The sequence below is a fragment of the Lissotriton helveticus genome, chromosome 4_1, assembly GCF_964261635.1.
Source record: "Lissotriton helveticus chromosome 4_1, aLisHel1.1, whole genome shotgun sequence".
NCBI classification, from domain to species: Eukaryota; Metazoa; Chordata; class Amphibia; order Caudata; family Salamandridae; genus Lissotriton; species Lissotriton helveticus.
The window spans coordinates 1,561,822,807-1,561,849,595 of record NC_136063.1 but is presented as its reverse complement, the minus strand read 5'-3'; positions in this window follow the sequence as shown (position 1 = coordinate 1,561,849,595).

The window sequence follows — 26,789 nt, the reverse complement described above, 5'->3', positions numbered from 1 at the left end:
AGAGTGATGTCACTGAGCATGTCATGAGTGATGTAATATGTGACGTCATCAGCAGTGCATTGCGGGCGCACGAGTTATAGTTAGCTGAACTAACTATAACGGGGGAATTTATATGGTTTTGTACGAGTGAAATGTCCAACTAACTATAACGTCGCTGTAACCTATGGTTTTTTCAGTGAATTTCTAAGGTTTTTTAAATGCTAATACCTTAATATAATGTCGATGAAACCTATGGTTTTTTCAGTGAATTTCAAAGCTTTTTTGAATGCTAATTTCTAACTATAACGTCTCTGAAACCTACGTTTTTTTCAGTGAATTTCAAAGGTTTTTTAAATACTAATTTTTAATTGTAACAGTAGTTATGCCTATTTTTTTGTGCTGATTTTCTACAGTTTTTTAACTGTTTATTTATAAATATTTTATTCATTAAATAACATTATCTATTTTTCCAACAATTGCAAAACATTTTTTTTTTAAATCTAACCGAAATATTGTTTAATTTTTTTTCTTTTTTCTTTTAATATAATGATATTATTTTCTTTTTAAAAAAATGTTTCCACATTTTTTTCTGAATCGCACACTCAAAGCGCACACATCATGGTGGGTGCGTGGATTCTAGCCGAAAGTCAGTAAGGCTCCGCGTACGGTGTGAGACGGCTGCGTGTTTTTCAGTTACATCATATACATTTAATATTATGTGATGTCCGCGATTGGTATGCGACCAGTCCGCGACTCCTGCTCCCACCCATTTACGACACATGTGCATTATGGTACACGACGCTTGCGCAGTGGTGGGTCCCGCGTGATGTCATATACGTGCTGAGGCGCGCTGGGTGCGCGACTCCCGCAATTTATTTTTATGTCTATAATGATATGTATGTGTGTTTAATATATATATTAAGGCAAGAGATTATCTACGATATTCATAAAAATAAGGTATTTGTACTTATAATAAACTTATATTATTTTTAAATATATTTTCGAGAAGTCTGGTCGGGTGCTTGCTTCATGAGCGCAGAGTGCGCGGATCCCATGTGACCTAAAAAAAAAAGATTTAATTGGTTCATTACATTTCCCACTGTAACTGTTGAAGGACCCCACCTATTTTAATCATTCTTGTTGGAGCATCTTTAGAGAGACATCTCTTTTACTACAAGAACCCTTTATGCTTGTTTTTTTTTTAAAATATCAAACAAAATGGCATCTGGACAGCAGCAGCAGCAGGAGGAAGTATCTTCTGAAGAAGAATTCTTCCAGGAGGCACCACTTCCACTGAGGACGGAATCTGTTGTGTGGAAATTCTTCACTTTTTCACCTGGAGAGAAGAAAGTAAATGCGAGAAAGGTGACGTGCAAAATTTGTGACGTAGTCCTATCAAGAGGATGTGAAAAAAAATACTCTTGTGGCACTGCTTCTATGTACAAGCATCTCCGGACCACACATCCTTTCAATCATGCTCGGGAGGAAATGAGGTGAGCTGCTTTGAACCCCTCACTTGCTGTGGCAAGTACGTCTTTGTACTGGGGTGAATGTATGACATTGTTCTGAATTCTGTCCATCAACTGTTGTTTTGCATTTGTCACCCCGAGTGGGACGGGTATGCTCAGACGTGAGCCCGTGCTCTCTATGCCACTGGAATCAAGCTATCCTGGCTGATGAGGTCTGAAAGCCCGAAACTGGTCCTAGGATGCTTGTTTCCAGTCCAGGGAGGACCTGGCGTGGCAGTTCGGGCTGGACTGTTCCCATGGGGCACAGGGTCAAGACTAATTTGCATATGGCTGGGTTAAACTGGAATGGCATGGTGTGCAAAAAAAGCGATGGATTTAGGCCCATATCTCTGTACTGGGGTGAATGTATGACATTGTTCTGCATTCTGTCCATCTACTGTTGTTTTTGCATTTGTCACCCCGAGTGGGACGGGTATGCTCAGACGTGAATCACGTGCTCTCCATGTCACTGGATTCAAGCTATCCTGGCTGATGAGGCATGAAAGCCCAAAACCGGTCCTAGGATGCTTGTTTCTAGTTCAGGGAGAAACTGGCTTGGCAGTTCGGGCTGGACTGTTCCCATGGGGCACAGGGTCAAGTCTGATTTGTATATGGCTGGGTTCAAAATGGAATGGCATGGTGAGCAAAATAACGATGGATTTAGGCCCAGATCTCTGTACTGGGATGAATGTATGACATTGTTCTGCATTCTGTCCATCAACTGTTGTTTTTGCATTTGTCACCCCGAGTGGGACGGGTATGCTCAGACGTGAGTCCCATGCTCTCCATGCCGTTGCGTTCAAGCTATCCTGGCTGATGTGGGCTGAGAGCCTGAAACCAGTCCTAGGATGTTTGTTTCCAGTCCAGGAAGGACCTGACTTGGCAGTTTGGGCTGGACTGTTCCCCTGGGGCACAGGGTAAAGACTGATTTGCATTTGGCTGTGTTCAAACTGGAATGGCATGGTGAGCAAAAAACTATGGATTTAGGCCCAGATCTCTGTACTGGGGTGAATGTATGACATTGATCTGCATTCTGTCTATCAACTGTTGTTTTTGCATTTGTCCCCCTGAGTGGGACGGGTATGCTCCGAAGTGAGTCCAATGCTCTCCATGCCACTGGAATCAAGCTATCGTGGCTGATGAGGGCTGAAAGCCCGAAACCTGTCCTAGGATGCTTGTTTCCAGTCCAGGGAGGACCTGGCTTGGCAGTTCGGGCTAGACTGTTCCCATGGGGCACAGGGTCCAGACTTATTTACATATAGCTGGGTTCAAATTGGAATGGCATGGTGAGTAAAAAAAATGATGGATTTAGGCCCGGATCTCTGTACTGGGATGAATGTATGACATTGTTCTGCATTCTGTCCAGCAACTGTTGTTTTTGCACAATGTCATTTCAGCATATCTTGCCCCGTGACTGCCATACCTGTATGTTTTGTCAACGTGACTTATTCATAATAAACATACTTGGGATTGCAAAGAACAACATAAACAATGGACTACACATTACTATAGCCTCTTCCATGCTGGTGACGGAACCGCTCCGTCACTAGCCTCGGTCGCGCTGTGCTGGTGACGGAGCGGTTCCGTCACGGTCCACTCGGTGCGCCTGCGCGGCATGTTCTATTGAGCGGGCGGGGCTGTGATGGAACCACTCGTCACAAGCACAGCGCGCGGCGCTCCCATGCTCGTGATGACACCGCTCCATCACGAGCATGGGAGCGCCGCGCGGCCTCCCCTCCCCCCTAGTGCTGCGGCGGAATTGCCGCCGCAGCGAAGGTGTTAAAGTGAAAGGCTATCGGCCATATTAATCTGGACACATTGCGTATTATAATTGTTCTTACATGAAAAAAGGGGTGTTAATATACACAAACTATCCCTAAATTAAGTTCTAGCAATTATAGTTCCATTCCATTCACAGCTCATTTGAGATGTCATGAGTGATGTCATGAGTGATGTATCTGACCATGTCATGAATGACGTAATGTCTGAGGTCATTAGCATTACATTGCGGGGGCGTAAATTATAGTTAGCTCAGGTAACTATAACTGCTGAATTTCACTGGTTGTGCATGAGTGAAATCTGAGTCTAACTATACCGTCCCTGTAATCTTTGTTTTTTTCAGCAAATTTCTATGTTTTTTTTAACTTTAAGTAAGATGCATATAACAATGGATGGTGGGGGTTGGAAACAGGGCCTGGCATGGTGCTGGCCCTACCCAAGCTTGCTGCTCCTGCCTTCCCTCCTCCTTGCCATCCATTGTCCAAGTCCATGTCCCTGCTCCCTTATTGCAGCCCTGTGTGGCCGTTGTTCTGCCACGGGCCTTCCCACCTTCTCTGAACAGTTAGCTTGCTACCCCATTCACCTCCTCCCTATCCTCTGTTGTCTGAATCCATGGACTAGCCTCCTCCCTCCTGCATGCATGGTCTGATGCGCTGTCACTACCCTCCATTTAGCATTATGTACCAGTCCACTCCCCCTCCCCTCCATTGCCCAATTCTATGCCCCATCATTGACCTCCTGCTTAGCCTCTGTGCTGAGCTTGCTGCCCCTATTCTCCTCCCCCCTGCCCTCCGATGTCAGTGTGTATGCCCCTACTCCATCCTTTTTGCCCACCATGTCCCATGGACCTGCCACTCCTATATACTCAGAGTGTTCTGTTGAGCTGCTGCTCCCCTCCCACCTGCCTAGCATTGTCAGATGACTGTAATCTGTCCCTGCCACCTCCGCCCTGCCTGTCCACATTCCATGCCCCTGTCCCCTTTCTCCTGTCCAGCATGGTCCATTTTACTGCTGCACCCTTCTGCCCTCCATGGGCTGTTGTGCTGCAACTGCTCCTCTTGCCTGCCCAATGTGGTCTGTTGTGATGCCCCTTCCCCTGAACTCTCTTGTCTGTGCCCAGGTTCTGACCCTCCCATCGATCCTCCATGGTCCTTTGTGCATGCCCCTGCACCCTCCTTCTTGCCAATCATAGCCATTTTGCTGCCACTAACCCTCCCGCTTGCCATGCATGGTCTTCTGTGCTGCCATGGCACCTCCCACATTCCCTGTGTGGTCAACTAGCTGCCCCTGACCCCCTCCCACCTTCCCTCCATGGTCTGTGTGTATGCCTTTATAGTCTCAGTGTTGCTCTCCATGTTGTGTCTTGCTTCTAGTGCCCATCCTGCCTGACCTCCATGGCCATCCTGCTGCTCCTGCCCTGCCCCCTTGACCCCAGCCCTCTGTTTCCATGTGTAGACCCCTATTCCCTCCCTCCTGGCTTGTCTGTTCCATTGTAATGCCCCTGATCCGTTCCTCCTTCCCTTTATGGTCCGTTATGCTGCCCCTCAGTTCTCTGTTGTCCATGTGCATGGTCCTGTCCCCTCCCTATTGCTTTCTATGGATTGTTGTGCTGCACTCCTGTCCCGCATGCCCTGTGTGGTGTATTGTGCTGCTGCAAACCCTGATGCCTGCCCAGTAGGGTCAGTTTGGTGCACCTATCTATGTCCTTCCTGCCCTCTGTTATCCAAGTCCATGTCCTTATCCCAATTCCCCCTGCCTTCCATGATCCAATGTACCATACTTGCTAACATTTCGTACTTGGTAAGAGGGAGATTTTGAAAAAAAAACTGGGGTATTGATTTTCCCCTTTGACTTACATTGAAAAAGAGGAGATTGTAGACAGGAGACAGATCAAGTAAAGCCTATTTGGGCTTAAAAACATTGGACATTTCCTGGCTGAATCGGGTCTGTTGGCATGTATGGTTGTACTACCACTGCCTCTTCCTTCTGCCCACAATGGTCTATTATATTCCCACAGCCTCTCTTGTCAGTCCTGTATTGTTGGTTTGTTGCCCCTGCCCCCTTTCCACTGCCCTCCATAGTCTGTTGTGCTGCCACTGCCCTTCCTGCCTGCCCAGTGTGATCAAATTGTTGCCTCTGCACCCTCCTACCTGCCTTCAATTTTCAGAGTCCGTGCCCCTGGCCTCTGCCTCTCAACAGTATCCTAATGAACAACTAGATTGCTAACATTCTATATTTATTACAAAAGTGTGGAACGCCTGACGTCATCTTGATGTAATCAAAACTGTAATACCTAGAGCATTTCCTTTAGAAATTACATATATGAGAGGGTCTTATAAGCATCAAAATTATGGTTAGTGCTCTAAAAAACTAAATTGACGACATATTTTCTGAGTTTTCAAATAGCGACAAAGCACTTTTAAATTATTTGTTATCATTACTTTTTTATCCAAATGACCACTTGATTAAATGTTGCACTTAGGTTAGAGGATGTGGTGTTACTTCCAGAGCGGCAGACTTTGCAACTGGGGAACCAGGTTGGAGTTTCTGCTTCAGCTCGACATGCTGTGATTCTGGTCAAATCACTTAATCTACCCATGTCTACAACCAACATGAATTTGTTCTTGTGTGATGTAACCAATGCCCATGTAAAGCACTCCAATACCTGAAAAGTCTGCACTGTAAAAAAATGCAAAAACACAAAAATAAAAAGTGTTTGGCACACCTCTGTCATTGGGCTACATGTGGGCTACATCTGGGTGATATTTGTGCTACATTTGGGCTCTTTTGTGTCTCTGGTGGCCATCTTGGGAGATTTATTTGCTATGACGTTTCCTAATTTCCTCATTTACTGCAGTCTCCTCAGTAGGAAATGCTTGCAGTTTTTTACTTTGATTCCATCAAGAAGGTATTCAGATACGTCACACATTTGCCATAAATTCTGAATGTTAGCACTCTAGTTGCTCATTAGATCACTGTAGTAAAGCTACTGCTCACCATGGAAGTCTGCTGCTGGTATTAAAAGTGCATGTTTCAGTCTGCATGTCAGAATTATTTTATGAAATAGAAGAGGATTTGAGAAGTCACTCAAAATGTGCCCTAATTTTACTTTCTTCAACAGTAAAATTTCTATGGCAAAATGAACATCCTCATTGTGTTCCTTTTTAAATTAAATGTTTTAAGTGTTACCAGTTTATTCCAATCAAGATGGCTTCAGGTGTGCCATACTTTTGTCATAAGTAAGACAGTAAGCGCTCTAGTTGTTCTTAAGAACACTCTGGGACATTCTGTCATTGAGCTGTACGTGGGCTACATATGGATGATATTTGTGCTACATTTGAGCTCTTTTGTCTCTAGTGGCCATCTTGTTATGAAGTTTCCTAATTTCCTCATTTACTGTAGTCTCCTCAGTAGGAAATACTTTCAGTTTTTAGGTCTCGCCTATGCAGCGAATGCGCTGCTTGGAAAAAGACCTATAGAACTCACTTCGGCTTTTCAGCCAAAAACGTGCACGCGTTTATTGCTTTCAATAGCAATGCATGCATGTTTGTCGATTCCCTTGAGATACCAAGCTTTGGCAACATATGTTTTCTCACTCCCGCAAGGGAATCGCTGTGTGTTCTCTCGCACACCCCCCACTACAGTACTGTTTCACTTTCGGGGCAGTGTTTGTGTTACAGCGCTTGTTTCATTAAAGAGTGTGCGAAAAACAAAGGGTCTTGGCTTACACCAGAATTAAAATTGCAACTGTACCATTCTGCTGCCAAGAGCCAGGCAGAGTCTTGGCTCGAGCGGCGTTGGAGCCGTTCTTGGCCCACGCGCCTTGCTTGAATTAACACCCTGCGAGCCTCAGGTATTCAGACAGGAAATGACGGATTGTTCCGTGTTTGGCAGGGCAGCCGCTGGGTGCCTCCTTCTCGGGGCTTGTTTTCTCGGGAAGAGCCGTAGAGGCCTCGGTCCTGTCTGCTCTGATTCTTCTTCCCTGGCTTCCGTGCAGGCTTCTGCGGGAGCCCTGGCGTGTTCGTGCCCACCTTGTGGAACTTCGTTCCAGCCATTTCTAACTAATGTGGCCTAGAAGGGCTGCCTCCGATTAACGAGGCTCAGTACCCCTCACAACAACACTACATAAATTGTTGGGTATGCCTTGTTTTATTTCTGGTTTTTTTTTAAACAATTAATTGGCCCCTTTCTTACCTCTTTTGGATGCAGACATGCGGGTCTTAGGTTTGGATTTGCTCCCAAAAGAGCTTAGGAATCAAAAATATTTCTTGTTTCCCACTGTACAGCAGGAGAAGGGCTTTGCCAGGTATTCTATAAGCCCGAAAGCACCTGGGTCTCTCTAGCGCAGCCTTGTGGCCACCGGCATCCAGGCACTCCTCTGACCTCAAGGCCTGAAGCTGTCACACTAACGGAGCTTTCAGTTTCCCAGGCCAGCTCCATCTATGACTGACTCATGGAGGGTAAGTGTTTGTTCTTCGCATTCTGTGATGAGTAGTCCCTTCTTCACTATTGGAAAATGCAGACTACGAGTCCCAGAAAACCTGGACTGGACCAGGGAAGCTGGAGGGCTCCTCAGGAAGAGTTGTCAGTTCTCAGGCCTTTGGCCTGGTGGTTTCTGGCAGCCAGCGGTAGCTTCATTGGTGCAGAAGCGCTCCCTGTGTCTTAAATAAAAGTCAGGAGCAAAGCGCGCCCGCGCAAGGTGAGTTGCGGCCTCGGCGGTGCCGGAGACCGGTCTCTGCCCAGTGTTTGCAGAGCACTGGCTCCGGGGGTGTTTGTTCAAGTGGCGTTACGGGACCAGGTGCGAGTCAAGAGTTTACAGCAGCAAGAATGTGCTGGCTACCAGTTCCTCTCAGCAGCCCTCCTCTGCACTGACATGCATGCAGCAGCCATTGCTACCACAGCACTGCCAGTCCGCCTGGGTCCTGCTCCAGTGGGACTGCAGAACCCAGGACTTTATTTGACACAGTGTGTCACCTGAACAGTACCTGGGTGCCTCTGTGCTTGGTTTCTGTAAGAACATCTTAACATAAAACAAAACAGACCCATACAACTAAAACAAACCACCAGCCTGTTGGCTTTGCCCAATATTGTTAGCACCGAATTGTATTGGATATTTAATACATACTTAACAACTCATTGCAATGAACAATTATAATTAAAAGAGATTCAATTCAGAAAAAAAGAGATTATGAAAAATTCTGAAACTGATGTTGTGAATTAAACATTACAATGACTTGCGAAAGATTGTCTCTTCTTCCATTCACACTGCCTTCCTCTTCAAATGCTCCGTCTGAGTGATTCACTTACACCTTTTTTCTACAAACACTTTTCTATTCTCCATCTCCAAGGGTCACAGTTTACTTCCTCTTTAACTGTATTTACTTCCTCCTCCACTTTACTGCCCTTTCTGTTTTACACACCCACTTGCCCCACCAATAAACTCTGCATTTTCTTTTCATTCGAGGCTATGGATATTTTCATGGTTGTGCAGCACCACATACCATTTCTGGACTCCGGTGTATGTGTAATTACGGTGATGTGGTGTGTGTATAAATAACTGAGTCGGTGTGTATAACTGTATACATGAGTAAATGGGTATGTGATTGATTCTTTGCATGACTGACTAGGTTTGTGAGTAACTCTAAGGATGAGTGGCGGAGTGTGATTTTATGTATAGGCATATGAGTGCATAATATAGTACTGTATTGATGAGTAACTGCATGTATAAGTGACTGGATGTGTGTGTAGACATAGGAAATAGTGGATAGTATATAGTAGCTGGCATTGTTGTGTGTATGGTTCAAAAATAGTAGTATTTTAGAGTGGGCGTATCAAAGTTTATATTAGGGCATCAGTATGTGCATCAGATTATCACGTGGATAATGTCATCAGTGATGTCATTTGAGATGTCATCAGTGATGTCATTTGAGATCTCATCAGTGATGTCATGAGTGATGTCACTGACCATGTCATGAGTGATGTAATATGAGACGTCATCAGCAGTGCATTGCGGGCACGCGAGTTATAGTTAGCTCAACTAACTATAAATGGTGAATATCTCTGGTTTTATATGAGTCAAATGCCCAACTAACTATAACATCCCTGAAACCTATGGTTTTTAGTACATTTCGAAGGTTTTTTAAAATATTAATTCTTAACTATAATGTCTGCAAAAAACCGATGGTTTTTTTCAGTGAATTTCAAAAGTTTTTTAAATGTTAATTTCATATTTTAATATTTATAAAACATACATATTTTTCTAAATTTGTTTTTAATATTTTGGAACACTATTATCCTTTATTTTTAACTTTAAAAATTATGGAATGTTTTATATCTTAAAAAAAATAATAAAATATATATATTACCTACTGGCGGTCGCCAGTAGGTATATATAGTTAGGATCGATTTCCATAGGGAAATCGCAACATTCTATTTGGAATAACTTTGGCGCCGGTTGAGCAATCAGGCTCTCCGCTCCTTCCCTGAAAGTTTGGGGGGGATTCGTCAAGCGGGGGCCGAGATAAAAGGGGGGTCCCAAAACGTGTTTTCCCCATGTTAATTTCCATAGGCGGTCTGTCGCAGTTTTAGCTCGAACGGCTGAATGGATTTTCACCAAACTTGGCAAAATTGTAGGGACTGGTAGCCCGATGTGCCTTTGCTATGTCTCAAGATATGTGCTCCAGTGGATTTTGAGTAATTTAGGTTTAAAAAAATGTATATATCTGTAAGCGCGCCCCGGTACGCGTACCGGGGAGCGCTCCGGGCGCGCCACGCGACTTGCGCACGGCAAGCTGATTGGTTCTCGGGTGTCTGTGAACATTCGAAACAGTCAGCAGCGGCCGCCATCTTGTGTAAATGTAAATGTACAGGAATTTATATAGCACAAATCACCAAGCGGTTTCTAAGCGCTTGCTTAGGGAACCCGTCCTGGTATTCCCCTGTGAGATAACCCCGGCAGGGTATCCGCAAGGTGAAAGCCAGGCATCCTGCCGCGAGGGGCCGTTGTGGAGATTAAGCAAGCTATTGCCCAGAGTCGCAGAGTGTGAACCCGTGAATCGAGTAGGCACCGGAGCGAGAATTGTCGAGTCCATGGACATTTTAGGACTCAAACCCCGCCGTGACGGGAATTGAACCCTGGTCCCGGGCTGACCTCTGCTTCCAGGTCTGCCTCCTCTAACCAGTGAGCCACACTTCTCCGGTAGGATTGAGATACAAGAGGTGGCAAAAATCAAAGGGGGAAATGAGCAAAAGGGGGCAGGGCACACCCCCCCGACCCCCTAGGTTTGATGTGGGGGCCATAAAAGGGTCCCGTGGGGGGAACGCCCGGTACGCGCACCGGGGAGCGTACTGGGGAGCGTACTTTGGTGAAAAATAGTGAAAAAAGTTAGAAAAAGATAATCATTTGGAGTGATCAGAGATAGGGTAGCCCGGAAAAGGGCTTTTGGGTTCTGTGGCTGATTTAGGTACCTACAAGTAGGTACCAATGCACAGTCTTAAATTCAGGAGGAATATTCTATTCCCTTCATCTGAGAAGTGCACACCATCTTCTCTGTAAATATCTTGCATGTTGTAACGCAAGTTGTTGTTGTATATTGAACCCATTCCATAGTCTCTCATGTAAGCAGAAACAGATTTATTCACATGTTTCCGTGCTTTTTCAAATTGTGGACAAAATTGGTTGGACCACTTCCATTTCTGCCTTTGGCATATATTGGAATATACCAAGGCAGTTTGTGGAAAAAGTGCCATCAATTGATCAAAGGTGTCCTTTAAAAGCATTTCCAGACCTACACCAGTCTGTCATGTATTCCTATAGGTTCTGAATCGATCCCCCTATTCCTGACCCTATTCTAGTTAAACAAACCAACAAGTTAACTAGCAGTCAGCCCATGAGGCAGAAAACCCCCATGATGCAGATACCGTTATCTGACGCAGTCACACTACGGCACAGGAACGTGTTATCTGATTAGGTCATAACGCTTGCGATCTAATTAGACAAGCGATATTCCTCCAGCCCCTGATAAGGCATACGGAGTTCTCATAACAAATCAAACCTATGACAACCTGGGCAAAACCCTGCGGCCATTGTTTTGATTTCACCGAGAACTTCAGTAAAAGAATGTGCTAACGAGCAAGTCGTATGACATCCTTATTGACGTATCTATGTCCATCCTTACGTCAATCTCGGCACCTTAAAGGTATAAATATTACCGATCTTGCCCTATGCAAACACACGCATGGTGACGAGACGGAGCAGCCATACTTGCCGAAGCCAAGAGCAGAGCAGACCCCGCTGGCAGCAGCCCCGCCTTCCTGACGCGCTGAGAGACGCGCTGCTTTCTCCTGCCGAGAATCCAGCACCGGCGTTTCTGGGTAGCCCTCGCAGGCAGCCTGGAATATCGAGACCAGAGAGAGAGATACCATTCCTCATTCATCCTAACTTCCAGGTACAGAACTGAATGACCCCTCACAGAGAATTCTTTAGTTATTCACTTGGCAAAAACAAACTTAACTTAAACTGTAACTTTCTATTCCCGCCCACGTATTAGACTTAGGTCAGGTACACGGGGTAGGCGTATCTAGAAACACCAGTTGAGTACGTTTAGTCAAATGTATATGTGTATGTAATATATTTTATTCATTTTAAAACATCTTATGGCTTAGAAACCATATCAATGTTTTTACAGTATTATTTTATACTATTGCTTTTAATGTATGCACTTTACTTAGCTATAAGTATTGCAATAATATCGATCCATTTCTCTTGTATGAGAAAAGAGACTGATCAATAAATAACACCTTTTTATTGAACACGCCCGTCTCTTCCTTTTCTCTACATTCTGATGAGACTAAGAATGCACGTACTGACTGAGTAAAATAAATTGCCTTTTGTTCACACGACTCTCGAGATATACTCTTGATTAGGGGAGAGCAAAGTTGTCATGTTCTATGGTTGTCAGAAACTAAATCCCTTCTTGTCTAATCAGGGGAGTTAATTCTTTCCTGAACATTCGAGAAAGTTTCTAGTGAACTCTGAGCTAAGCTGGCAAACCCAAAACTTTAAGTCTAGTATCGACAGTAGTAGACCTAGTTAACGTCTGGCCTAGGCCTTTACTGCTGTAGGTATTATTCCAATGCGCAGAGCCTATTGGGATGATAGGAACTACACTACATGGCGCCCAACGCGTTTGGAAAGGGCGATAAAACTAACGTAAGACATTTAGAGTAACTCAGTCGTGCTTTCTCACTCAGACCCCTTTTCCCAAATACTCCAAAGACGTCTGGAGTGGGTGAAAGGTTATATCCGCCAGACCTCGCAGGAGGGAACTCCTATGTATGGTTCTTGGTATAGTCAACGTTGAAGGATACACTGTTCCAAAATATTGTGCATCTAATCTTTGTTTCCATAAGAAACCTGATCTGCAAACAAAAGAAATAACCTTCAGGACAGTAAAATGTCAGACAATGAAGAAGAAAGAGAGGCAGTTAGATTAGCAGCTGAACTCGCAGCGGCTGATGCTGCAGCACTAGATGCGGACGGGGATATAATACTCATCCCGGTCATCAAAAGGAGATCTATAACCCTGAAACTTAAAGAAAATGGACTGACACCTAGAGGTGGCACAGTCATATTCGTAATTGAGGCACACGAATATCGGCAGACAGAGGTATACTATTCATGGATACATTTTCCAGCAGCAAATGCTGTAACAAAGTACTTCCACTATTTCAAAATAGAGGAACCTCCTAATGAGTACACTCCTTTCGAGGAGGTGGAAGTACCACTCAAATTTCAAGAGCATTTGCTCTTATTTGATGGCGCCCTAAAACATAACAATCACATCACCAGGCTCGGTCCTTTAGGTAGACCAGGAGCAATGTGACAGGTCCTAGCCGGATACACACCACATCCAGACATCAATGGGATGTCTGCACCAAACCTTTTAACACAGCTAAAACAATTAATAAAAATTCATAGACAATTGGTTCAGTATGTGATGCGGACATCAACAATTCAGCCAGCGATTAAACTTCCACAGCTGACCCCTCACCAGGGGAACACAAATAAAATTACACCACAGAACATCCAATCCTGCCTAGGTAAAGTACCGGCTAAACGGGAACAAATACCATTCTGGTTGGCACAGAAAATTACCAAAATAGAGGCGGTGTTTCCTGACACCACCCCGCTAGAAAAGCACAGGATTCTGACTATCTGTCTCTCCCCATGGGAATCGCACCACACATAGAGGACTGTGACACTTGGGGTACAGTCTTTGCTTCCATCTACAAAAAAACGCACGGTGTTCCATCCATTTCGGTAATACCAGATGTGCTAAAACAAATTCAAGATGAATATGGTCCTGAACCCGCTTTAACTCTTGGTATGAAATTACTAAAAGACTTCAAGCAGGTCTCGGCTATATTATTAGCCAACATAAAGGGAGAAGCAGCAAACGTGGCGATCCGCCAGAGGTTAAAAGAGACAGATATAGCAGACCAACCAGCTGAAATTGCCAGAATCATAGAAAAATCCTATGAGGAACTAGGTAGAGATAGTTTAGGTGGAATACCAGTAAAACCACAACTGACTGAAAGTCCAGAAAAAATATTTTTTAATAATAATTCACCAAAAAAGAACTGGGATGGAAACAACAATCCAATCCTAAAGAAAAGAAATTCCAGTCCAGAGGAAGGTCTCCTAGGCGAAGAGAGAAATCTCCGAACCAAAGACACAGGTCACCCCAGAGTGACCCCTCTGGGAAAAGATATAACCTTAGAAATAGGGATAATATAAAAAAGCCTGATAGATATCAAGACTTTGATACCCGTCCCTCTCAATCTTTTCAGACTTCCTCGCAGAAATCGGAAAGAAGAGGACGATCAGAACAAAGAGAAGAGCACGCCAAGTCCAAAGACAAGGAACCTGCTCAGCTAAAAAAGAAATTACAATTTCCAAAAAAGAAGGTAGCCAGTATCAAGGTAGTTAACAATGCCGAGAATACTGAGGACACAACTGAAAAACGGAGAGTGGGCTCAGACAATGCTAGACAGTGCAGCAGAAGTGAGCATAGCTCGCAAAGTCCTTATGAATCTTCTGGAGACAGTGGACACGAATGAATATCTTCAAGTGGAAACTGCGGACACCAGAGTTAGCAAACCTCACAAGATATACGAGATAACATTACGTATAGAGGGAGATAAGACTAGGAAAATAAGGGGACTATTTTGGGATAACCTATCCGAGGGCTATGACATCCTTCTAGCTGAAAAAGACTGGCCACCAGAGTTTGTTAGGGAGTGCCCTCATGGCGAAGAAATAATTATGCCTGCCTTCTCGAATCATATCCCGATTCATAAAAAATACACACTTGCCAGAAAATGGGCAGTGGCTTTAGCTCCTGCCTTATATAAAAATCATGTAGGATGGGATGAGGACTCTCCTCCTCACAAAATCCAGTTAAAATCACAACCAACTGCACAAAGGCAGTACCCAATTAAGCAAGAAGCTAAAAAACAGGTAAATGAAATACTAGATCAGCTAGAATACCAGGGGGTGATTGAAACTTGCACCTCACAAATGAACAACCCTTTGTTTCTGGTCTCCAAACCAGACAATTCATATCGTCTAGTTTTGGATTACCGACACCTTAACACATGTTGCAAAACTTTTGCAGTGCAAAACTCACACAGTGCTGCACTAATGAATAACATAGTGCGCAATAAATACAAAACAACCTTGGACATCTCTAATGGATTCTTTTGTCAAAACATAGCACCAGAGAGCAGATATTTAACTGCATTCTCAATAAATGGCACTCAAAAACAATTCTGTCGGTTAGCCCAGGGGTACAAGAACAGCCCGGGGGTATTCTCAGCGAGAGTAACAGAATTACTACAACTATATGATGATGAAGCATTATCTTATGTCGATGACATCTACTTAACAGATGATGACTTGGAGACTCACTTGAAGAGAGTGAACACCATAATACTTGGGTTCGCAGCAGAGGGTTACAAATTCAACTTTAAAAAATCCAGAATTGCCCATCTGACAGTCCTATTCTTAGGATATGAGTTATCAAGTGAAGGCAAAAGCCTGGCTGACAATTTCCTAGAGAAATGTGCCGTACTCCAAGCACCTAGAACACTAAAAAACTTACAGTCGATTCTAGGCTTCCTAAATTTCGGAAGAACATACATTGCAAATTACGCAGAAAGGGTCAAACCCCTTTATGATCTGATAAAACCTGATTTCAAAAGATCCAATTGGACTCAAATACACACAGAAATTTTGAGATCCCTACAAACAGACATGCTAATTAAAACAAAATTAGAAACACATGATAACACACGCAATCTTGTGATTCGAGTCATCCCAGGGAGATGCGGATTCACATACCTGACCTCTAATGAGGGAGAAAAGGTACCAATTGCATTCAAATCACACTTGTACACTAAGGCTGAAATGAAATGTAGCCCTACTGAAAAAATTCTAACTGCAACACAGACAGCTATAGCAAAAGAACGAGCCCTGGCACAAGGTAAACGAATAATAATCGTGACACCGATACCAGCCTTAGAGGCTGTAACAAAAGCAAGCATTCCGAATGCTAAAGCACTCCATCCAAGATGGATACAATGGGCTAACTCTCTTGCTGCAACAGACGTAGCATACGAATTTGATCCCAACTTAAAAACACAAGAATTTCTCCAATATGAATTTGAATGTCCTCTGCCGACCGAAATTCTGCCTCTAGAACAATACGGCTGTATAATATATACAGACGGATCAGCACAACCCGCAGTAGGGGGTAAACAAGCTTACAGTGCTGCGTGCGCGATTGTCAAAGGTCGCTGGCACGAAGGAAAATTTAAACCACCCTCACTAAAACACAATCTCTAGGAGATTGTACAGCTCAGCGAGCTGAACTACTGGCGTTCAAGATGGCGCTTGAAAATACCGATCGAGAATTCCCCACACTCATAGTGTGCGATTCGTATTATTGCGTTCAGTCTTATAATGAATACTTGCAGATCTGGCTTCAGAATGGCTTCAAGGATGCGAAAGGTGGCACAATCAAGCATAAAATGCTCTGGGAACAAGTAGTTCTATTACAAAAAGAACTACCAAAGACTCACGTGATACATACGCTGAGTCATCAACGTGATGGCGTTCACGTTGCAGGGAATTCATTGGCTGATGAGGCCGCGAAGGCAGCTGTGCAAACGGCTTCCGTAGCTGCCGTCACCCGGTCAAAAACAAAAATAGACAGCGAAATATTACAAGCTGTCAGCGCTTCAGAAAAGGATTCAATAGAACCACTCCCTAAAGGCTTTCCAGTAAAATACTCATACATAACTGATGCAAACAATGTTCCTTTTGCTCGAATCCCTGGAGTGGGGGATAGGGCAATTCCAAACATGAAACATAGGTTAGGACTAATAATAGCGGCACACGAAGGGCTTGCTTCTATACATGCTGGCGTCTCAGCCACAGTATCATTATTAAAACAGAGATACTGGTGGCCACAAATGAGAAGACAAACAAGGAACTATGTTCTAGAATGTGAAATATGTCAAAAAATGAAAGTATCAACGGTGAGACGTCCAGCGCAGACGCCCCTTCTAATCTCGGATAAACCATTAGCATGTGTTTATCTAGACCACTGCGGTCCCTTACAAAGGGATGGTAACTATAAATATATCTTGGTCGCAGTGGATTCATGCACGAGATTCATATGGATGTGGCCCCAGCGAACGGCTGACGCCAGAACTGTTATAAAAGATTTGCGAGTCTTTATCGGCACATACGCAATTGGCATGCTGCATTCGGACAATGGTCCTGCTTTTAGCTCTAGAGCTTATAAGGAGGCCATGGTCGGAATGGGCGTGAATTTGCGGTACTCTTGTCCATTTCACCCTGAGGGGAACGGAATTGTTGAAAGAAAAAAACGTGACATAAATCAATCTATAACGGCAAAGGTATTAGGTACGGGAGCTGGGTGGGTCAAACATCTAACAAGTGTCCAACGTAGTCTCAATAACTTGCCAAGAAATTCTCTGAAGGGATTCAGTCCGTACGAATTATTATTCGGAACTAGGATGATTATCTCTGACCTTGACAGTCAGACTTCAGTGGTGAAAGAAAAAAGCTTTGATATCAAAGACCGTTTGGCTATTTTGCAGGACTTAAACAAAACAAGAAAAGACCTGAGCAACATAAAGTTGAAACAACAGCCAACAACCACTGAAGAACCACCACCTGTCCCAGCAAGACCTGTCTGGATTCCTAAAGTCGGGGATCTAGTCAGGGAGAAGATCGCGGTAAAGAAGGAATTTGGGCCTTCTTACAGAAAAGCAGTTCCTGTCTTGTCTGTCAACGGGACAAGATCAGTTGTACTACCGCCACTTGCTGGTAAAAAGGAGAACCGAGTTGTATCCATCGACCTGGTAAAACCACAACATGTGGCCGATAACAAACAGTAGGCCAAGTGGACTCCCAATAAGTAGCAGAACACCAAGGTTTGCTACCAGTACAGAGGTTCTTACGAAGAGGCTCATCACATTCGAAACGCCTACAGAAGAACAACAAGGACTATGCAGCAATGCAATAGAACTCAGACCTCTGAAAACCCAAATAAAAACATTTAGCAGAGACACACCAATCTATAATGAAGTACCAAGTGAAAATGCAACCAATGAACCAATTGAAACAATTGACAGAACTGCTTCCGGCTACTTCATAAACTTCGATGATTCCTCTGAAGGCTTCACTGAATCAAAGACACAGCCATCATCAAAAACCTTTAAAGATAAAGCTAAAGAACTTTTGAAACAAGTGAAAGAAACATATCTGATTTCTCCATGGATTGAATTTTGGGTGGGTTTTGGTGCATTAATCCTCATACTTTGGCTCATCATGGTACTTACTTTGGGACGCTTCATTGAGGGAAAATATGCTAAAATGGACACAGCAAGTCAGAAAATCAACTTGATCCTCAAACCACACACATCTTCACACGTCGAGAAAAGAGAACTTTCTTCAGCCAACTTCACAGCCAATCCGATACCTGGTGGTGTAGCCTGGGACAACACTGATTATGAAATTTATGGTCCGGTCGAGATCCTGAAATATCCACACCAAATTAAGATCTCCTTGAGTGACTTTGTAAAACCAAACTCATTTGCTGATGATTGGGACTTCGAAAGCATTAATAATATGATGTCTGATTTAGTAATGTCTGCTAAATTTACCAAACATGATTATTTGCAGGGTTCTACCAATTATGATAGTATGTACTGTTATAACCACTATGGTAACCATTTTTTACATAGATCTGCACAACCTAGAAATGTTTTAAATTATAATCAATGGGAACATTGTGCAACACCTCCAAAAGGGAGCTCAAGAACCGTTTACGACAAATATTCATATTTTTCAGGTTTTAACACAAGTAATGCTGAAGCATTTTATTTTAAATTGTCAAACAAGACAGGGACCAAGACCATGATAACCAACACAAAATTGTTATATTCAGACTCATTCTTTGAAAAAATGAATACCTTTGGATTTGATTATTGGGACAAAAATGTTGAATTGAAAAGTGTTTGGGGTACAAAAGAATGGCAAGTACAGGGTATAGAAGCTTTGTTTAGAGCCTGCATGATCCCAGAACAAATTATATTTTTAAATGACACTGTTCAACAGACCACCTGTCTTGGCTTAGCCAAAATCAAAGATTTAAATAAACCGTCTATTCCAAAGCCAACAATGTTTAGCAATAACTCTGATACAGATGAAGAGATAGACGTAAACCATATATTTAACCAAAACAGAACACATCCTGATTGGAAACAGTGGTTGATCTGGCCCACAGATACTAATAACTGTCAAGACAGATTCCTGAACAAAACGCAGGGGTTCAAAATGACCAGGCCAGACCCTAGATATCCCCAAAGACATCACCCAGGGATAATAACCACCTACAGTGTGGGCAAATTATGCCTTCAATGGCTACAAACTTCCACACTGGCAGAAATTAAGCAACACCTAACTTTACTTACTGATGGTGCTGACTTGCGTGATTTCACTATGGGACCACGCAAACAGCGTCAAAAGCGTTTCATAGCAGCCTCTGTATATGCAGCATACAATGAGGCCTGGAAGGTTACTCAAATTGAAACAGCAGAGAGAATACGGGAAATTGACCGTATTAATTTGGAAAAATCACTTTCTGTAGTGGACAATGGGTTAATGACTCTGTCCTCCAGAATTTTTTCTTTGGACAGCATTGTGTCTTCAGCAATCGATATATTATCGCAAGACTTACTGTTATTACAACACGGTCAGTCACAATTGCGTTCTATTGTACAGCTTGGCTGGACGTTACAAAATCTGCGTTCAGGCTATGTGCCTTGGCGTCTAATCAACACAACGTCATTATTCCAAATCTTTAACCTTACTGATAGACAAATCAGTATGGCACAAAAGGGTGCTGATTATACAATCTTGAGCATTGAAAAACTCGAAAGATTACCAGTGACAATGTCAGAACGACCTGTCAGTGAATGGATAATACATGGGATAATAAATATTCCAATCTCAACCTTCAGGTTTCAATACTGCCAAAAATATATACAGGCTGGCATGTACGAGAAATTGGGAAAGGGGTACCTTAAAACAACATGGAACCTGCCCTATTCACATGCATGTGTCAGTAATAAAGGACAGAAAGTGTTTCTTAGTGGCAACAATTGTGCGATGTCACTAAGTGGCACACTTCTGTGTAACGGAATTAGTTTGCATGGAGCCTGTGAAGGGAATTCATACAACCTTTCATGTCACCAGCAAGGCGCACCTGCAACAGAAATAGAACCATTCTTTCAAAGACTCTATAATGGGAGTTACATTCTTATTGTAGACCGCAGATGTTGTAGTCTTATGCCCGGGACTCCTTATCTAGTAACTACTACTGCGAAGGTCAAGTGCTGTGGACGCTCATTGTTCCCCAGCTCCTTCCCAGACAGGGAGGCAAGGGCATGGCCCGATTTGAAAATTACTTCTATTCGAATAGATACTTTAAGCAGAATGAAAACAGTGCTTCTTCAGACGCCTACCAGGCTCTCGTCATCAAAAGAAACGTATGATCTACAAGTCGCAAGGACGACTGCAGAGATACATACATTATTATCAACTAATTCCCCCGTACATTTCGCGGAAATCCTGAATGAAATCTTAAATATTTCTGATACCAATGGGGTCTCAAAGGTATTTAAGACAGTATTTTCGATGGCATTAACACCATTCAAAGCCATACTGGGTATTTTTCCAGATTTCGTCCATTCGATTTTTGGCGGACTTCCCCTGATCTTGGGACTAATTGCAGGAATCCTATTCTTAGTCCTTATTTTTCGTTATGGCAACCCATGTCACAGACAAAACTCTTGCGACAAGGGAAGAAACAATCCTAGCCATTGGATACCGGGACCGGATATCAAAAATCCTGGGACTCTCCCGGCTTAGAGACCTGAACATGACTTGGTTTCTATCATTTCGACCAATGTGGCAAAGATGTGTTTTACCTGTATTAAGGTGTCTGCTATGCGGAGAAGAATGCGTGTTAGACACCTGTCTGACGCTACAATCGGATGCGCCGATGGATGCAGAAACATTGTTGAGCCCGATCAAGGTTCATGCTTTGTGCTGCCCTCAAAGGCTACCAATCCTGATGACGGCATTCGTGGAAGCTTCACCACTACGATTGATGGGTAGTGAAGTTCAAGATGAAAGCAGCATCGAACAGGTACGACCTTCTGTCAGCAATGCGAATCAGAATGTCAATGGAGACGATCATGCACAAGAATGCATGATTACACCTATTTCCGAGTTAGTGGAACTTTCCCAGGAAGCTGTTGACAGTTTTTTCGAAAGCCTAAATGATATGATGTTCTCACCCGAACAGAAATAGAGACTTTTGAGCAAGCTCGCACACGGCGTTCCCTGAATTCGGCCTTCAACTTTAAATAATAAAGTCACATGAACTATTTTTCACTCCAGTTCACGGACAGCAACTCTTTCAGAAGCCCCAATTCATTTTTTCGGTTTTTCGGGACACTTATCTTCTGCTTGAAGTAAGAAACTATTCCTAAAGAACTAAGATTTCTATTTTTAGATACTTTATATACTTTAGCTGCCCGCTGGTATGTTCACAAATATTTTATTCTGTGATGGAATGGTCTCGAAACTTTTTTCTGTATTTAAGAAACCATTTCATGTGTAATTCTCATATACCAAATAAGCAATAATGTATACAAATGCGTGATTACTTTAGCATTATTCCATAGCTTGAGTGCATACAATATATATGTCTGCAAATTTTCCGTATATTTGAAGAATTTCAAAATGCATTTATGTATTTTGGGGTGGTAAGGTATACACACTACTCTATAGTATGTTGTACTATGTTATACTATGCCTAGATTAGTAAATATGTCCATAGTTAGCGTGGAGTGGGTGTTATGTATTCCTATAGGTTCTGAATCGATCCCCCTATTCCTGACCCTATTCTAGTTAAACAAACCAACAAGTTAACTAGCAGTCAGCCCATGAGGCAGAAAACCCCCATGATGCAGATACCGTTATCTGACGCAGTCACACTACGGCACAGGAACGTGTTATCTGATTAGGTCATAACGCTTGCGATCTAATTAGACAAGCGATATTCCTCCAGACCCTGATAAGGCATACGGAGTTCTCATAACAAATCAAACCTATGACAACCTGGGCAAAACCCTGCGGCCATTGTTTTGATTTCACCGAGAACTTCCGTAAAAGAATGTGCTAACGAGCAAGTCGTATGACATCCTTATTGACGTATCTATGTCCATCCTTACGTCAATCTCGGCACCTTAAAGGTATAAATATTACCGATCTTGCCCTATGCAAACACACGCGTGGTGACGAGACGGAGCAGCCATACTTGCCGAAGCCAAGAGCAGAGCAGACCCCGCTGGCAGCAGCCCCGCCTTCCTGACGCGCTGAGAGACGCGCTGCTTTCTCCTGCCGAGAATCCAGCACCGGCGTTTCTGGGTAGCCCTCGCAGGCAGCCTGGAATATCGAGACCAGAGAGAGAGATACCATTCCTCATTCATCCTAACTTCCAGGTACAGAACTGAATGACCCCTCACAGAGAATTCTTTAGTTATTCACTTGGCAAAAACAAACTTAACTTAAACTGTAACTTTCTATTCCCGCCCACGTATTAGACTTAGGTCAGGTACACGGGGTAGGCGTATCTAGAAACACCAGTTGAGTACGTTTAGTCAAATGTATATGTGTATGTAATATATTTTATTCATTTTAAAACATCTTATGGCTTAGAAACCATATCAATGTTTTTACAGTATTATTTTATACTATTGCTTTTAATGTATGCACTTTACTTAGCTATAAGTATTGCAATAATATCGATCCATTTCTCTTGTATGAGAAAAGAGACTGATCAATAAATAACACCTTTTTATTGAACACGCCCGTCTCTTCCTTTTCTCTACATTCTGATGAGACTAAGAATGCACGTACTGACTGAGTAAAATAAATTGCCTTTTGTTCACACGACTCTCGAGATATACTCTTGATTAGGGGAGAGCAAAGTTGTCATGTTCTATGGTTGTCAGAAACTAAATCCCTTCTTGTCTAATCAGGGGAGTTAATTCTTTCCTGAACATTCGAGAAAGTTTCTAGTGAACTCTGAGCTAAGCTGGCAAACCCAAAACTTTAAGTCTAGTATCGACAGTAGTAGACCTAGTTAACGTCTGGCCTAGGCCTTTACTGCTGTAGGTATTATTCCAATGCGCAGAGCCTATTGGGATGATAGGAACTACACTACAAGTCAAAGTGCCCAAGTCATTTCCTCCACAGTGCAGAATTAACAGGTCAGGGTTGTTGCAAATGCAAAAAGGTTTTCACCAATGGAATCAATTGGTGACATTTTAATCCTCTGTGGCCAATCCATTTTATGTTCACGTTTGATAAATCAAGGTTGTGTAAATTTCTGGTACTAGCATACCTTTGAGCCCAGTGGATATAGCTATGTCCAATAATCCAGACAGAATACATAGTCAGAGGAGATTCTGGTGCAGTTAGATGAAGTGTGGAAAAGAAATGGCAGTTGGAATAATAGGAGTTTGCAAAAAAAAACCTGTGGAGTTTCAGTGCTCTTGAATCACAAGCAATGATTGGTAGAATGAGATAGGTGAAAACTGAAAGTTAGGGTGCATGGTTGTGTTCTGTGTAAGAAGTAATTTGAATGGTTAAAAAAAGTTATTTAAAGAAACCTTACACCAGATAAGCTGGTGTATTTGCAGGTCAAACATCCTTGCAGAGGTGATTTGCAACATTGTAGAATAAACTTTTAACCCTGGCAGCTCAGTGAGGAGGGAGTTGCTATGGTAACAGGTAGAAAGGGCTGAGGGGGGAAGGGTGTTGGTTTGAATATAGAGAGGGAAGAGTTTTAATTGGTTAACAAAAAGGGATATCTGTGTAGAATTAAAGGTTTTCTGTGCCTTTATGGTTTGCAGTGCTTGGAGAACATACCTTTTGCTCTGCTAAAGAAATATTGGTGTGTGTATCTGACACTGTTGTGAATGTCCTAAAGCATTTGTAAAGGTGAGTTATGATTCATTTAATATACATAGAGATTTGTATACTCTATGGAGAAGATTTGGAAGAAAAGTGTGGTCTTTACATGTTGCTTTGTGTCATGCTTTTTGATAATGCTTGGTAAAAAGTTTTTACTGCATAGAATAATTGTATTTTGTAAAATTGTGAATTTTTAGTCGTGACATGGAATGCTTCTACGTAGGACTTGTGCTGTGTTTTGTAAATGTGATGTAAAAAACGATTTTGGGGGGAAAAAATAGTTTTAACATTTTTTAAAAGGAATAAAAAATGTGTGCATGTTTAATGGAAATACATTTGACTCTTTACAATGATGTTACCTGTGTTAATTCAGTGTAGGAAACATATTGAGTTTGTTTGCATAGAGGAATTGTAATTTGTAAAATTGTGAAGCTTCATGTGAAAGCTTTTGCCTTAGTCTTATCATTGCTGTGAGGCAGATGGTTGTACATAGGATCTGTGCTGTGTTTCCTAAATGTGATGTTAAAAACGATTTTGGGGAAATGAATGTTTTTTACATATTTGAGTATATTGTGGCACAGAGGTTTAAAAAGTGATGCATCTAATTACATGTGTCTCTTTTTAAATATGGTGCAAAAGGTACATGTTTGGGCTTTCTTGGGGAGCGTAGTTGGTGAGGCTTGTGTCTAAGAGTGCAGTGAACTAGGCTTCATGAAGCCTATCCCTGACTGCACTATTAGACACAGGTGTGAATTTGACTCTTTACAATGATGTTACATGTCTTAACTCAGTGTAGGAAGCATATTGAGTTTGTTTGCATAGAGGAATTGTATTTTGTAAAATTGTGAAGCTTCATGTGAAAGCTTTTGCCTTAGTCTTATCCCTGCTGTGAGGCAGATGGTTGTACATAGGATCTGTGCTGTGTTTCCTACATGTGATTTCAAAATCGATTTTGAGGAAATGAATGTTTTTTACATATTTGAGTATATTGTGACGCAGAGGTTTAAAACGTGACGCATCTAATTACATGTGTCTCTTTTTAAATATGGTGCAAAAAAGTACATGTTTGGGCTTTCCTGGGGAGCGTAGGTGGTGAGGCTTGTGTCTAAGAGTGCAGTGGACTAAAATTCATGAAGCCTATCCCTGACTGCACTGTTAGAGACAGGTGTGAATTTGACTCTTTACAATGATGTTACATGTGTTAACTCAGTGTAGGAAGCATATTGAGTTTGTTTGCATAGAGGAATTGTAATTTGTAAAATTGTGAAGCTTCATGTGAAAGCTTTTGCCTTAGTCTTATCCCTGCTGTGAGGCAGATGGTTGTACATAGGATCTGTGCTGTGTTTCCTAAATGTGATGTCAAAAACGATTTTGGGGAAATGAATTTTTTTTACATATTTGAGTATATTGTGGCGCAGAGGTTTAAGACGTGACGCATCTAATTACATGTCTCACTTTTTAAATACGGTGCAAAAAGGTACATGTTTGGGCTTTCCTGGGGAGCGTAGGTAGTGAGGCTTGTGTCTAAAAGTGCAGTGGACTAGGCTTCATGAAGCATAAAAATATTTTTTCCATTTTTTAAAAGGAATAAAGAATGTGTGCATGTTTAATAGAAATAGATTTGACTCTTTAGAATGATGTTAGCTGTGTTAACTCAGTGTAGGAAGCATATTGAGTTTGTTTGCATAGAGGAATTGTATTTTGTAAAATTGTGAAGCTTCATGTGCAAGATTTTGCCTCAGTCTTATCCCTGCTGTGAGGCAGATGGTTGTAATTATGATCTGTGCTGTGTTTCCTAAATGTGATGTCAAAAACGATTTTGGGGAAAATAGATGGATTTTACATTTTTGAGTATAATGTGGTGCAAAGGTTTAAAAAATGACGCATACATGCGTCACTTTTTAAATATGGGGAAAAAGGTACATGTTTGGGCTTTCCTGGGGAGCCTAGGTGGTGAGGATTGTATCTAAGTGTGCAGTGGACGAGGCTTCATGAAGCATATCCCTGTCTGCATTCTTAGAGACAGGTGTCAATTTGACTCTTTACAATGATGTTAGCTGTGTTTTAAAACAGTGTAGGAAGCTTATTGAGTTTGTTTGCATAGAGGAATTGTATTTTGTTAAATTGTGAAGCTCCATGAGAAATTGTTTGCCTCACTCTTACTCCTGTTGTGAGGCAGGTGCAAGATTTTGCCTCAGTCTTATCCCTGCTGTGAGGCAGATGATTGTAAATAGGATCTGTGCTGTGTTTCCTAAATGTAATGTCAAAAACGATTTTGGGGAAAATAAATGGTTTTTACATTTTTGAATATAATGTGGCACAGAGGTTTAAAAAGTGACGCATCTACCTACATGTGTCATTTTTTAAATATGGGGCAAAAAAAGGTACTTGTTTGGGCTTTCCTGGGGAGCGTAGGTGGTGAGGCTTGTGTCTAAGAGTGCAGTGGACTAGGCTTTATTTGAAGAAAAAGCAAAGATGCCCACAAAGGAAAGGACAAAGAAAGAACGCAACCGGTAAAATCAAAAACAGCAACGTAATTACAGCATTCTTCCACAACAGATACTTCAAAAAACAGGAACAAAGCTCCTGGTAAGACAACTAAGTCTTTTTTACGCAACATATGTACATCCAGAAAAAATAATGGACACCATGTACAAAAAGAAAAAGAGAGAGTAAAATTGAAAAGGAAGGAGAGACCCTCAAAGAATTCTACAACTGGAGCAGGAGAGAATAATATGTATAGGAATAGAAGGCAGAATCAGTTTAGAGACATTCGTAGACGAATGTTTCGCAATAGGGTGGTTTTAAATTTGTTAAAAAACATTAGGAAAGGTAAACAGAGAGCTGCTTTTTATAAGAAAAAGAAAAGTGTAGAGAAG